This window comes from Gopherus flavomarginatus, chromosome 16 (assembly GCF_025201925.1).
Source record: "Gopherus flavomarginatus isolate rGopFla2 chromosome 16, rGopFla2.mat.asm, whole genome shotgun sequence".
Classification (NCBI taxonomy): domain Eukaryota; kingdom Metazoa; phylum Chordata; order Testudines; family Testudinidae; genus Gopherus; species Gopherus flavomarginatus.
The window spans coordinates 16,584,658-16,599,128 of record NC_066632.1 but is presented as its reverse complement, the minus strand read 5'-3'; positions in this window follow the sequence as shown (position 1 = coordinate 16,599,128).

The window sequence follows — 14,471 nt, the reverse complement described above, 5'->3', positions numbered from 1 at the left end:
GTGCCTTTAACTCCACATGGCGCTGTGCATTTTGATGGATTTCTGTGACGCTAGCACAGCGTTGTCCGAAGTCGTTGCCGTCTGTACGTTAACCCGTTTGCTACGATGCGCTATGGGAATTTCATTGTAAGCAGCGACCGCGGCCACGGTTTTGCTTTTGCTCTTATTAGAATGGAGCGTTGGCTCATTTCTGCAATTCACAGGATTGTTCTGCTCCAAAACACAAGCAAACCCATCACGCTAGTAGAACCAGTGTGGTGTGATGCCAGTAAGCAGCATTTCACTTCAACGTTACGTTACACTTAAAAGGCTCTGTTTGAATCAATATTTTACTGTTTTTAATATTTAGTAAGAGTTGCTGTTGTTTTTTTATTGGTATATGCATGTGTGTGGCAGGACAGGATGGGGGACGTAAAGTGCTACAGACACAAAGAAGTGGGGCGCTATCAAATAAGTTTGAGAATCACGAATCTAACCCACTAGACTCCACCCCCCTTCCAAAGCTGGGAATCCTGGTTCGCAGGTCCCTATTCTAGACCCCACCACCCTAAACAGGGACAGGACCCAGGAATCCTGCATCCCAGCACCTGCTGCTCTAACCTGTTAGACCTTATTCCCATCCCAGAGCTAGGAATAGCACCCAGGAGTCCCAACTCCCTCCTCTAAACCACTAAACTTCAACCACTCCCCTCCCACAGCTGGGAATTCAGAATCCTTGACAACTCCCAATCCCTCCTCCTCTAACCACTAGACCATAGTCCCTTCCAGAACTAGTACTAGAAGCCAGGAGTCCCAATCCCTTAACCACTGAGGCCCTGCTTTGGGGCACACTTTGATACACACCGGCTCTGCCCTGAATCTTCCTCTGGTTTGGTTCATTGATCCCCGTTCAGGATCGCATGTTTTGGTTTGGAGTCCCCCCTCACAGCAGGGAATTTACCAAGAAAAAGAGAGATTCTGTCAGCATTCAACAATCCCCAGCCTATGGAAACACATACACTCCAACCAATAGGGTGGAAACAGGGGGTGCTACTGCTGTGAAATCCAGGCTCTGTTGAAGCCAGTGGCAAAACTTGACCAGGCAAGGATTTGCCCTGGATATGAGCCCTGTAGCGTCCTCTTGTGATGACACAGCATTAGAGAGTTTCAGGCCAGAAGAGGCAGGTTGTGGTTAACGCTGAGGTTTCTACTCCATGGAGAATAATTCCAATATCACAACATCTGTATGTATCCCCAAATCACAATGAAAATATCCAAATTCTTCCCTGAAGGAAAAGTTCCAACCATTGCACCGTGGTCACGTGACTCTCGGGATATAGCATGCACTTGGAGGGGATACCCTGGTGCATCATGGGAGATATAGTCTGGCCAAGGAGCTATGCCCCTAGAAGAGCATGAGGGCACCAAACACCAGAATTACAACTGCCATGAGGCACCTTGGGCAGTGTCGAACTGACCCAAATGAAATATTTCATACTTCCTGATAGAAAATGGAGAAGCTTCAGCAACATCGAAGATTTCCTGCAGCAACATTCTGATTCTGTGAAAACTGCATTTTTGGTTGCAAATCGTTTCGGTGGGAAGTTCCCAGACAGCTCGAGTGATGATGAGCATAATGGGGATTCGTTACTGAGGCTGCTGAACACAGAACCTTGGGTTCTCTCTGGCTCCCCAGACTCCCAGACTGTGGGAGCACCTAGGTACCCCTAAATCCTGTCCTGGACTATGCAGTAATGGAAAGGACGCTGGCTCAAAACTCATCCCTCGACAAATCTGTGCCACGTGCATCTTTGCTCTGAGATTCATGCCTTGGACCCATCTCTAGTGGGAACAATTCTTCGGGATGCTCGATGGACATTTCCTGGAGTCCCTCTGCTGCTGATAACCTATCCAGATTCCCAATACAATGCCACCCTTCGGAGCCCACCCCACCCCTTACAGTCAGTTTCCAGGGGGTCAGGCCAGACCCATTGGTATTAAATGAGCCATGAGTTTTCCAGCAAAAAATGTGGTCCCTTTAACAGCATCGTCAGCCCCAAACCTTCAAAAAGAATGACTCCAGCTCCCCAAAATCATGAGATATAATAATAATAATAATAATAATAATGCACTGCATCCAAGGGTGCTAAAGGAGTTGGCGGATGTAATTGCAGAGCTATTGGCCATTATCTTTGAAAACTCATGGCGATCAGTGGAGGTCCCGGATGACTGGAAACAACAGCGACTCTCACTATCTTTAAAAAAGGGAAGAAGGAGGATCCGGGGAACTACAGGCCAGTCAGTCTCACCTCAGTCCCTGGAAAAATCATGGAGCAGGTCCTCAAGGAATCAATTCTGAAGCACTTGGAGAAGAGGAAGGTGATCAGGAACAGTCAGCATGGATTCACCAAGGGCAAGTCATGCCTGACTAACCTAATTGCCTTCTATGAGGAGATAACTGGCTCTGTGGATGAGGGGAAAGCAGTGGATGTGTTATTCCTCGAATTTAGCAAAGCTTTTGATATAGTCTCCCACAGTGTTCTTGCCAGAAAGTTAAAGTATGGCCTGGATGAATGGACCATAAGGTGGATAGAAAGTTGGCTAGATCGTCGAGCTCAACAGATAGTGATCAACGGCTTCATGTCTAGTTGGCAGCCGGTTTCAAGCGGAGTGCCCCAAGGGTCGGTCCTGGGGCCGGTTTTGTTCAATATCTTCATTAATGATCTGGAGGATGGCGTGGACTGCACTCTCAGCAAGTTTGCAGATGACACTAAAGTGGAAGGCGTGGTAGATACGCTGGAGGGTAGGGATAGGATACAGAGGGACCTAGACAAATTAGAGGATTGGGCCAAAAGAAACCTGAAGAGATTCAACAAGGACAAGTGCAGAGTCCTGCACTTAGAACGGAAGAATCCCATTCACTGTTACAGACTAGGGACCGAATGGCTAGGCAGCAGTTCTGCAGAAAAGGACCTAGGGGTTACAGTGAACAAGAAGCTGGATATGAGTCAACAGTGTGCCCTTGTTGCCAAGAAGGCTAATGGCATTTTGGGCTGTATAAGTAGGGGCATTGCCAGCAGATCAAGGGACGTGATCATTCCACTCTATTCCACATTGGTGAAGCCTCATCTGGAGTAGTGTGTCCAGTTTTGGGCCCCACACTACAAGAAAGATGTGGAAAAATTGGAAAGAGTCCAGCGGAGGTGTCATAAACAGATAGCTAAGGGTTAATGTCTCTTTCACCTGAAGCACCTGACCAGAGGACCAATCAGGAAACCGGATTTTTTCAACTTTGGGTGGAGGGAATTGTGTGTCTGCGTCTTTGTTTTCTGCCTGCCTGCTTTCTCTGAGCTTTGGAGAAGTAGTTTTACTTTTTAGTCTTCTGTTTCCAAGTGTAAGGACAAAGAGATCAGATAGTAAGTTATATGGTTTTTTTTTTTTTGGTATTTGCATGAATATAAGTGCTGGAGTGCTTTGATTTGTATTCTTTTGGAATAAGGCTGTTTATTCAATATTCTTTTAAGCAATTGACCCTGTGTTGTATCATCTTAATACAGAGAGAACATTTGTACTTATTTTTCTTTCTTTTTATATAAAGCTTTTTTTTAAGACCTGTTGGAGTTTTTCTTTACTTCAGGGAAATTGAGTCTGTACTCACCAGGGAATTGGTGGGAGGAAGAAATCAAGGGGAGGTTTGTGTGTTGGATTGCTAGCCTGATTTTTGCATTCCCTCTGGGGGAATAGGAAAGTACTTTTTGTTTCCAGGATTGGGAACAGAGAGGGAGATTCACTCTGTTTGGATTCACAGAGCTTGTGTCTGTGTATCTCTCCAGGAGCACCTGGAGGGGGGAAGGGAAAAAGGATTATTTCCCTTTGTTGTGAGACTCAAGGGATTTGGGTCTTGGGATCCCCAGGGAAGGTTTTTCAGGGGGACCAGAGTGCCCCAAAACACTCTAATTTTTTGGGTGGTGGCAGCAGGTACCAGGTCCAAGCTGGTAGCTAGGCTTGGAGGTTTTCATGCTAACCCCCATATTTTGGACGCTAAGGTCCAAATCTGGGACTAAGGTTATTACAGGAGGGCAACAAAAATGATTAGGAGGCTGGAGCACATGACTTATGAGGAGAGGCTGAGGGAACTGGGATTGTTTAGTCTGCAGAAGAGAAGAATGAGGGGGGATTTGATAGCTGCTTTCAACTACCTGAAAGGGGGTTCCCAAGAGGATGGATCTAGACTGTTCTCAGTGGTACCTGATGACAGAACAAGGAGTAATGGTCTCAAGTTGCAATGGGGGAGTTTTAGGTTGGATATTAGGAAACACTATTTCACTAGGAGGATGGTGAAGCACTGGAATGGATTACTTGGGGAGGTGGTGGAATCTCCTTCCTTGGAGGTTTTTAAGGTCAGGCTTGACAAAGCCCTGGCTGGGATGATTTAGTTGGGAATTGGTCCTGCTTTGAGCAGGGGGTTGGACTAGATGACCTCCTGAGGTCCCTTCCAACCCTGATATTCTATGATTCTATGATTAATAATAATAATAATAATAATAATAATAATAATAATAATAATACCCATTGGGTTCTGTTTCTTTGCCTTCTGAACTCAGAGCATTGAGGGGTCACTCTCCTCCACCTTTTCTCTACCACCATGAGGGCCCAGCTCCAGTGGAAACAAGTCATGGTTGATTCTCTATCATTGACCATTTTTTAACCAGGATAGGATGTTTTCCTGAAAGCGCTGGTCCAGGAATTATTGTAGGGAATTTCTCTGGCCTGGGTTACCTAGGAGGTCAGACTAGAAATCAAAATGAGCCTCTCTGGCCTTGGAAAGATTGCTCCAGTGCCATTCCTGGAGCCTTCCCTGCTGATGGAAACTCTCCGGCCACTTCCCTAATCTTGTCCCCCCACCCTCTCATCCTCCATGGCATGGGCAAGGCCCACTGGGATTAGTATGATTTTTTAGGTGTATTATGCTAGTGCCTCTGAGCAGGCCTCAGTCATGGGCCAGGATCCCATTGTGCTAGGTGCTGTACATTATTTATTAGGTGTATTGTGGTAGTGCCTAGAACCCTCAGTCATTTCTGCATTATGTAACATATAGAATAGCATGCTCCAAAACTGCCCAGAGTGAGACTCCCTGACATCTTTCTCCCCAGCCCAGCCAAGTGTTCACAAGGAGCTGGTGTGGGTCTGTGCAAAGCCCAGAAGAACCCAAGAATAGGGGCCCCAAAAGGAGCAAATTGACATAAACGAATCTGCCTGGTTATGGAAGGAGACCGCCAATTGAGAACCGTACAATAGGAGACAGGATGGCACAAGCTGGGATCCGTGACGGCAGAAGAGGTGACAGACACTCTGCCAGCAGAAACATCTCATGAAAGGTGGAGCCCAGCTCCCTGGACCGCACCAGCGCTATACGGAGGGAGCGTTGGGGCCGAAGTACCTAGCTAGACAGGAAAGGAACTGGTAATAAGTACCCGCTCTACACTGCAGTTTATATTTTTCTTGTCTCTGTAACTGTACGTTTCCAATCCTTACACTGGCTTCTATTTGACTCTCTTAAGCTCTGTCAAATAAACTTCCATCTGGTTTTACTCTAGGCTCGACCACGTGGTGTGTGCTAAGGAGAGGGTTGGACAGAGGTGAAGCTAGTGAACCCAGGGCGTGGCTGCTTCCCTGGGGGCAGCGAGTCTGTGCGAATTGCAGGTGGCCAGAAGTCGCGGGACTGGGCACTTGAGTGTGAGGAAGTGGGTGTTGGAGGGACCTGTGCCCTGGGGCAGAGGAGAACTCTGGAGGCTAACTATCTCCAGAGATTTAGACCAGGTCTACACTGAAAAGTTAAGCTGAGCCAGCTAAGTTACACAGGAGTGTGAAAAGTCCACATCTCTGAGTGACAGTTAAGCTGAGCTAGGCCCTAGTATAGACAGTGCTAGGCTGATGGAATAATTCTTCTGTCACCCCCTCTTGGGGAGGTGGGTTAACTACAGAAATGAGTGAGTGGCTACACTGACACGCTGCCACTGTAGTGTTTTAACCGAAGCCCCAGGTACTCTCTGCTCCGCCCCAAGGACCCACTCAGGGAGCCGAAGGGCCTGGCTGTGCAGGTTGTCAGCCTGCAGAGGGAGAGCACGGAGTGCGGGGCCCAGAGTGGGCACTTGTGTTACCAGCAGTCTGTAGTTCGGGGTGAGTTCTGAGTACAGATGAGGCTCCCTCGTGCCATGGGCGGACAGTAGCAATCCCCCTGGGCCCCAAAAGGGTCACACAAATGTGCCTTTTTTATTCTCTTGGAAAGGGGCGGGTAAGGCCTTCTGCTCTTTACTGCCCCAGCTGCCTCCAAGTCTTAAAAAAAAAAAAAAAAAAAAGCAAACACTTAAACAGGAATCATTTTCAATCATTTTCGCTATGACTTTAAAGTTCCCTTCTTCTGATTGCTTTTGTAATGTCCACTCCGGACCTTTCTCATCGAGGGGCGGAGGGAGAGGTGATGGTTGTAAGGTAGGTGTGATCTCGCCCTCAGGAGATGTGCCTGTATATCCAGCCATTGGTCCGTGTACTGGCATACACACACATTCATTTATCAACACGTTCAGCCACTGGCATACATCCACCTCGGCTTATCTCAAAATCATGCTGCATGCACTCGCCTATTCCAGAACAACCCCTGCCTCCTCCCCCACAGCCATGCAATTGATAATCGGGACCTGACTTATCACCACAGTTGCAAAAACCAAGCACTTAACTCTAAGGAACTGAATAGATATGGGCACAACGGATCTAGCATTTCACACACAAACACAGTATTCAGCTCCAGGACAGAGAAACACAAATTTCATTTTAACACGAGAGCCTTAACTCTGGATTATTTATTTGTCTTAATTTTTGGTATCTTGATTTTGGGTATCTAAACATTTTCTTGTGTGGGAGACTGCTAAGTGGGAAATCTGATCATCACCTGGGTGTAACCTTGTTATGGGTTGTGTTAAAACCTCATTGCGGCTGATGTTTGAATCAGTCCTCCACTTAAGACAGTTGTAAGAGACAGTTAAGCGATCACATCTAAACCAAAACCTAATCTTGTCTGCCCAGACACTAGAACCACGGGTACGGGTGTGTGTGTGTGTGTGTGTGTGTGTGTTTCAACCGGGTTTGGTGACAGGTGGGCATAGGTTGGGAGAGAACACACAGAAACTGACAACAAGGAGAGATATGGAACAGCTGGAAGTAAAATGTCTGATGCTGGAGGAAACTTGTGGGCCGGGGTGCAAGCAGGAAATATTTTTCTGGGTGCTGTGAGCAAAAGAAGCTCTGTCCTGCTGTTTGATTCCTTCTGTGATCAAAGACACAGAACTTTGTACATTCTTTGTAAATAAATAAAATGGCACCGAAGAAATACCTGACAATCCCCAAATGCTACCACCCCCCACCCCCCGGAACACTCACAGGGCCACAAACTTTGATGAGCCACATGGGTCAAAAAGGGGCAACACCATCTTTAACCATTATCTTGGAAATTCCTTAGAGCTGCTATTTCTTGAGCAGCGCGGGCTATGTAGGGGTTGCCAGGGAGAGGGGGCTAAAGCTAACATTACCTATATACATGCTGTTGTGGTAGCGCCACAGAGCCCCAGTCACAAGCCCAGGCCCCAATCCCCCAGGTGCTGCACAAACAGAACAAAAACATGGTCCCAGCCCCAAAGAGCTGGGTCAGCCCAATGGTCCATGCAGCCCAGTAGCCCATCTCCTGACAGTGGCGTGTGCCAGAGGTTTCAGAGGGAAGGAACAGAACAGGGCAATTAGAGGATGATCCATCCCCTGTCATCCAGTCCTAGCTTCTGGCAGTCGGAGGTTTAGGGACACCCAGAGCATGGGGCTGGGTCCCTGAGAGAGCTGCCCAGAGTGGGGAGCAAGTGGGGCAATTTGCCCCAGGCCCCGGGCCCCGCAGGGGCCCTCACGAGAGTTTTTTGAGGCCCCTGGAGTGGGATCCTTCACTAACTCTGGGGGCCCCAGAAAAATCTAGGAGTTTCTTCTGCTCCAGGTCTTTGGCAGGAGGGGGTCCTTCCGCTCTGGGGCAGAAGAACCCCTCGCTGCTGAATTACCATCGAAGACCTGGCACTTCTGGCAGGGGGCCCCTGCTGCGGGTCTTCGGGGCATTTTGGCAGCGGGTCCCAGAGCGGAAGGACCTCCCCACTGCAGAATTACCGCTGAAGCGGGGGCCCCCATCACCAAAGACACCGGGCCCCCTGAATCCTCTGGGCGGCCCTGTCCCTGACTATCTTGGCTAATAGCCATCAATAAACCTATCCTCCAGGAACTTATCACATTCTTTTTTGAACCTACTTATACTTTTGGCCTTCACAACGTTCCCTGGCAACTAGTTCCCCAGGCTGACTGTGCGTTGTGTGAAGAAGTACTGCCTTAGGGTTGTTTTAAACCTGTTGCCTGGTAATTTCATCAGGTGACTCCTGCTTCTTGTGTTATGTGAAGAAATAAATAACATTTCCTTAGTCACTTTCTCCACACCAGTCATGATTGTATAGACCTCTATCACATCCCCCCTTAGTTGTCTCTTTTCCAAGATGAAAAGTCCTCGTCTTTTTAATCTTCCCTCATACAGAAGCTGTTCCATTCCTCTAATCATTTTTGTTCCCCTTCTCTGCATCTTTCCCAATTCTAATAGATCTTTTCTGACATGGGGTGACCAGAACTCTATGCAGTACTCAAGGTGTGGGTACTCCCTGGATTTATATAGTGCCATTGTGATATCTTCTGTCTTATTATCTATCCCTTTCCTCAGGGCCGGCCTTAGGATTTATGGTGCCCTAGGCGAGATTATTAAACTGGTGCCCCTGTGCCTGATCTGCTCTTAGCAACACAAACATAAGCTTACAGTATTGGAAAACTTGCCACATTCACGTTATTAAAACCAGTTTAACTTAATTAAGCACACTGTAATGCTGAGGACTAGCACTAAAGAAGCAGCACTATAGAAAAAATTCTGATGACAGAATGATGCAAATTTTTTTTTAATTTATCCAAATTTTATTGGAAATTTATATGAAGAGGGTATTGAAACAAAGATTTGTTTTTAATTAAAAGCAATCTTTCTGGCTTTTTTGGCTGCAAAATCAGTAATAATGTCATCGTATGACAAAGACAAAGTCGTTTCTTGTTTGATTGCAAGAATAGCAAGACCAGTTAAGCGTTCCTGACTCATTGCAGAGCGGAGATAGTTTTTAATGAGCTTTAGTTTTGAGAAACTCCGTTCTCCTGATGCTACTGTTAAAGGAATTGTCAGTAGAATACGAGTGGCAATGTATACATTAGGATATATGTCAACAAGTTTGCGGGTATGAATAAACTGTACAATGTCCATCACCGATTTTGCATGTGGCAACATTGATGACAGTGTACTCAATTCTTCGTACAGTTCAAGTCCATTTAAATCAAAACTATCACCGTGCTTCAGGAGGCTCTCTAGGTTCTTGCACTTTGTCATTAGTTGCTCTTGTTTTCCTATTTCGTTGAATTTAGTTATGTCATACAAAAATCCAAACTGTTCATGGTGTACTTGCAAGGTATTAAACCTTTCATCAACAGCAGATACTGCTTTATCCATCACAACATTAAAAAATTCAACCTCAAATTTCTTTTCTGGATCGTCTATGGGCATGATCTGCTGTACAGATTCTTCACAAAGAACTGTCCCTGGCCTTTTAAACTCATATTAACTATGTATTTACTTTATGAAAGTTGGAGAAAACATTGTGAAAACGTAAAACATTGGCTGCCCAACTTCTGGGCTGGCAAAAGTTATACTGACTCACAGGGAAAAAAAAAAGCAGGAGAATCTTAGTACAACATATGGTCACTCTATACCACGGGTCGGGTCGGCAACCTTTCAGAAGTGGTGTGCCAAGTTCACTGTAATTTAAGGTTTCTCGTGCCAGTAATACATTTTAATGTTTGTAGAAAGTTTCTCTCTATGTCTATATTATATAAATAAACTATTGTTATTATCTGAGGTCTTGGCCACCGGTCCTGCTCAGGCCACTGCCAGCTGAGTAAATGAAACCCCAAACCGACAGTGGGCTGGTGGCTGGAACCCTAGACAAGGATCCCAGGCCCTGCTCAGCCCGCTGCTGGTCTGGGGTTCTGACCACCAACTCCTGCCAGCCAGGATCCCAGCCGCCAACCCCCCCTCAGCCCGCTACCAGCCTGGGATTCTGCTCACCCAGGCTGGCAGGAGGCAGAGTGGGGCTGGCGGCTGAGCTCCTGACTGGCAAGGGGCCGGCAGCCGGAACCCTGGAGTAGCAGTAGGCTGAGTGCTGCTGGCACCCCAGACTGGCAGCAGACTGAGCCACTCAACCCCCCACCGGTCCTGCTCAGCCCGCCACCAGCCCACTCAGCCCACTGCCGGCTGAGTGAATGGAACCCCAGGCTGACAGCAGGTTGAGTGGTTCAACTGGCCTGCTCAGCCCACTGCCAGCCTGGGGTTCCTTAGGGGTCCCCAGGCCAGCAGCAGGTGCTGAGTAGGGCCGATGGCTGGTATCCCAGCTGGCAATAGGGCAGCAGCCGGAACCCCAGAGCAGTGATGGGCTGAGCTGCTCAGCCTGCTGCTGCATACCATCAAAAATCAGCTCACCTGCCACTTTTGACACGTGTGCCGTAGGTTGCCGACCCCTGCTTTATACACTAGTAAGGAGATGAGCATATTACAGTTGTTGGAGGGCTCTTATCAGGAGTAACAGGCTATAGGAAAGTCAGTCAACATTTTTTGTTTCTCTGATGAAAACTGGCCCACTCCCTGCCTCAAACCAAACCTGTCACTAATAATTGTCAACAACTTAATTTTCTGTTTTTGGCTAAGATATTTTTTTTTTAAAAATATTGAAATTGGATTCAGGATTGTTAGCAAGAATTTTTGGCAAACAAAGTTGTTAAATGACAATCTAAATGGCAACACAGTACTGCTTTCATGCTTGGTTCACCCCCAAAAGCTGCAGTAGAGGAGGAGATAGGTGGAAAACTGCAGGATCCCAAAATCCACCTCTTGGGGTGCAGAGTGGCAACAGCAGCAGCAAACCCTCAGGTCCAATCACACGCCAATGGGCACCACCACCAGCCTTATGGACCATGGTGAAGTTAGCACAGCATCTGATCTCAGGGACAGGGCACCCATGGAGCCACAGCAGCTCATCCTGCCCTGTGCAGCTCCCCCCGGATGAGATGGATCGCTGGCAGCTGCCAGCCTGGGGGAGAGGTGCTCCCCAGCTAGGGTGGCCAGATCCAGATGTCCTGATTTTATAGGGCCAGTCCCGATATTTGGGGCTTTGTCTTATATAGGCACCAATTACCCCCACCTAGAGTGACCAGACAGAAAGTGTGTAAAATCAGGACAGGGATGGGTGGGGGTGGGGGGGTAAAAGGAGCCTATATAAGAAAAAGACCCCAAAATTGGGAGTGTCCCTATAAAATAGGGATATCTGCTCACCCTACCCCAATCCCCTATCCCGATTTGTCACACATCTGGCTAACCCCAGCCAAGCCCTGTGTGACATTCCAATCCTGGCTGCCTGCCCAGGAAGTGAGTTACTTTCACTTTCATTCCTCAGCAAGCAGCCAGCCAGCCTCCCCTCCCCTAGCACTTCACCCAATCCAGCCCTGACGGAGGGGAGGGAGGAGAGAGAGAGGGGTGCTCCTGGGGAGGAGGAAGAAAGGACAGGGTGCTCCATGGGGCAGGGGGGAGAAGAATGGATGTTATGGGAGACAACAAAGGATACTGGTTCCAGAGCCACAGAGCCTGCCTCACCTGACCTCAGCCGGGGGGAAAGAGTCACACTCACAGGTGAGCTCCTTTCCCAACTCCCACCCCCTCCCCTTCCCAGAGACCCCAGCAGCCAATCCCATTCCTCAGACTGTGCTGCATTGGGCTCTCTCTAGGACCCAGCAGCCCTGCTTCTACACTGTCTGGGCTGCCTGCAGAGTGGTGCCTTCAGGCAGTGTGAGGCCCTATGCAGCTGCCTATTCTGCCTATGCCTAAGGACGGCCCTGCCTTTCCTAATGACTCCTAAAATGCTGTTAGCTTTTTTGACTGCCACCATTTCCACACGGCCTTGGCAGGAAGCAGCTCTGCATCCCCAGTCTCCCTCTCTGCACCTCACCCCTCCTTTCCCCAGAGGCTTCCTCCCTGCCCCATAGATTCCTTTGCCCCCTCATGGTCACCTACCCCTGGCACTGCCCCTTACTGGAAAGTCCTATAGAACTGAGCAGCACGTCAGCATTTTTCTGTAGCATTTTTTTTCTTTTCGCACCATCCTGTAGAATTTAAACAGATGCCTGTTGCAGACTTTTACAGTGTGCTTCTAAAAACCCCAATAGAAGGCATTTCAATCTATTCAAATCTGCAGATTAGAGATAGTGGGATTTCTCTAGGTCCCTAGGAAATTTCTGTAGTGTCGTATTGGTTGAACCTCTATAGGATTTCCAATTTTCCCATAAGGGGTGGCTTAGCTTGGGATATGGGATCTGAAAAGCTGGCATCGTGGTTTCTCTGTGCACCTTTGAAGGGACAATGGAATCAGATGTCAGAATATCTGCCCTTGGACCTTTCATATCAGTGGGTCCCAGAGTGTTCTCCCTGGGCTCTATTCTGCCATCCTCACTCAAGCAAAATCCTTATGGCAAGGCAGGAATTCTTGACTGGTGTCGAGGGCAGGGACAGGACCACCCTGCCTTTCTGGTACTGCTCACTTGGGAGGGGGCCTGGTCAGATGCAGATGAGAGGGCTGGGAACTCCTGACTTGGATCGGATTGAAATCCACTGGGCTGGGCCTCGGAAGGGCTGGGTTCACCTCCCAGCTCTGCCACAGATTTGCTGTGGGCAAATCACTTTCTTTGTGCCTCAGTTTCCCCATCTGTAAAACATTCCTATCCCACAGGGGGGAGGGGTTGTGTACAGCTGTGCCACCTGAGGTAAGCACCTGCCGGAGCTCGCACCACTCACCCCCTCCCACTGCTCTGGCCCCAGCCCTCAGGTCCCTCCTGGAGAATGCACCCCAACCCCCTGACCCAGGTCAGAATCCCCTCCCACACCCTAACGCCTTCCACCAGCCCTGAGCTTCCTCCTACACCCCAAACCCCTCGTCTCCGGCTCCACCCCAGAGCCTGCACCCGCAGCCGGAGCCCTCATCCCCTCCCACCCCCCAACCCCCTGCCCCCCAGCCTGGTGAAAGTGAGTGAGGGTGGGGGAGCGCAAGCAACAGAGGGAGAGGGGATGGAGTGAGTGGGATATGGGGCCTCTGAGAAGGGGCAGGCAGGGGTGGGGCCTCAGGGAAGTGGCAGGGCAGGGGGCGGGGCAAAGGTGTTCAGTTTTGTGAGATTAGAAAGTTGGCAACCCTACAGGTAACGAGCTCCCACCTCCACGTGGGTCAACTGGGTCTGCAGTGACCTCCCCACTCAGCATTTCTGTTCTGTGCTAGCTCGGTTCTCACACAGCATTTAAGTGACAGCCTCAGAGACTGACGGCTTCTGTCCCCAGAACAGCTCCAGCCTGGGCAGCATCAAGGTCCCCCCCTCTTCCCTCTCTCCTTCCCCAACCCACCCCTGGGTCTTGCTTTCACTCCCCTTGTGCCTCTTCAGTCCTGGGTACAGGAGCCCGTTGGTGACAGGAGCAGCTATCTCCCATCCTCGCTGGCTGCCCTCAGTGCCCCCTATATGGGGGTGGCAGGGGAGAGGATGCACTGCAGTCTTCTTCCCTGCCCTGGAGGTACTGGTAGGGGCTGTTGGGGATAGGGGGCAGGAGACAGAGAACTTGGGCTCTCAGGATTTGGTTTATGGCCTCTCAGCACTTGGAACCACGCTGTCCCCTCCTCCTGCCCCCATGCTAGGAGCTGCTGGCCATGGCTGCCCCTCACACCCACAGCCACCTGCTCTCCCTCCCCCTCTCTGTGCACCCCCTAGGCTGAGAGTGAGGCTGGCGGCTGCTCCCCAGAGCCTGCTGCAACCCCTGCTGGCTCTGAGTGTCTGTCACTATGTCCACTGCCAGCTGTGCCCAGGTCAGTCTCTGAGTCCCATTAATATAATTGCAGCCATCCCCTCTTGATAGCAGGGTCCCAGCTGAGCCCATTGCCATGGAAATGAGCTCTGGGCTGCTACTCTTATCCCTGCCTGCAGCTGCTTTTCATCCTGGACGCACATCGGGGATGTGTTTCACGTTTTTCCTTTGATGACTGTAAGGAGATGCCAGCTGGGCCCAGCTGGGAGGACAATGGGTTCAGTCACTGATTGCGCCGCGCTGCAGGCGTGACGTACACGGCCCCTATAATATGGGCAATTCGTTGATTTGAAGGCTAAAAGGTTCCATTAAGATCATCTTGGTCGACCCTCTGCACAGCAACACACAGGCCCTGTCAAGCCAGCATCCAGCCCAACAGCTTCCGGCCATGCTAGAGCAGGTCTTTTAGAAAGAGCCATCTAGTCTTGATTGATTGAAAGAA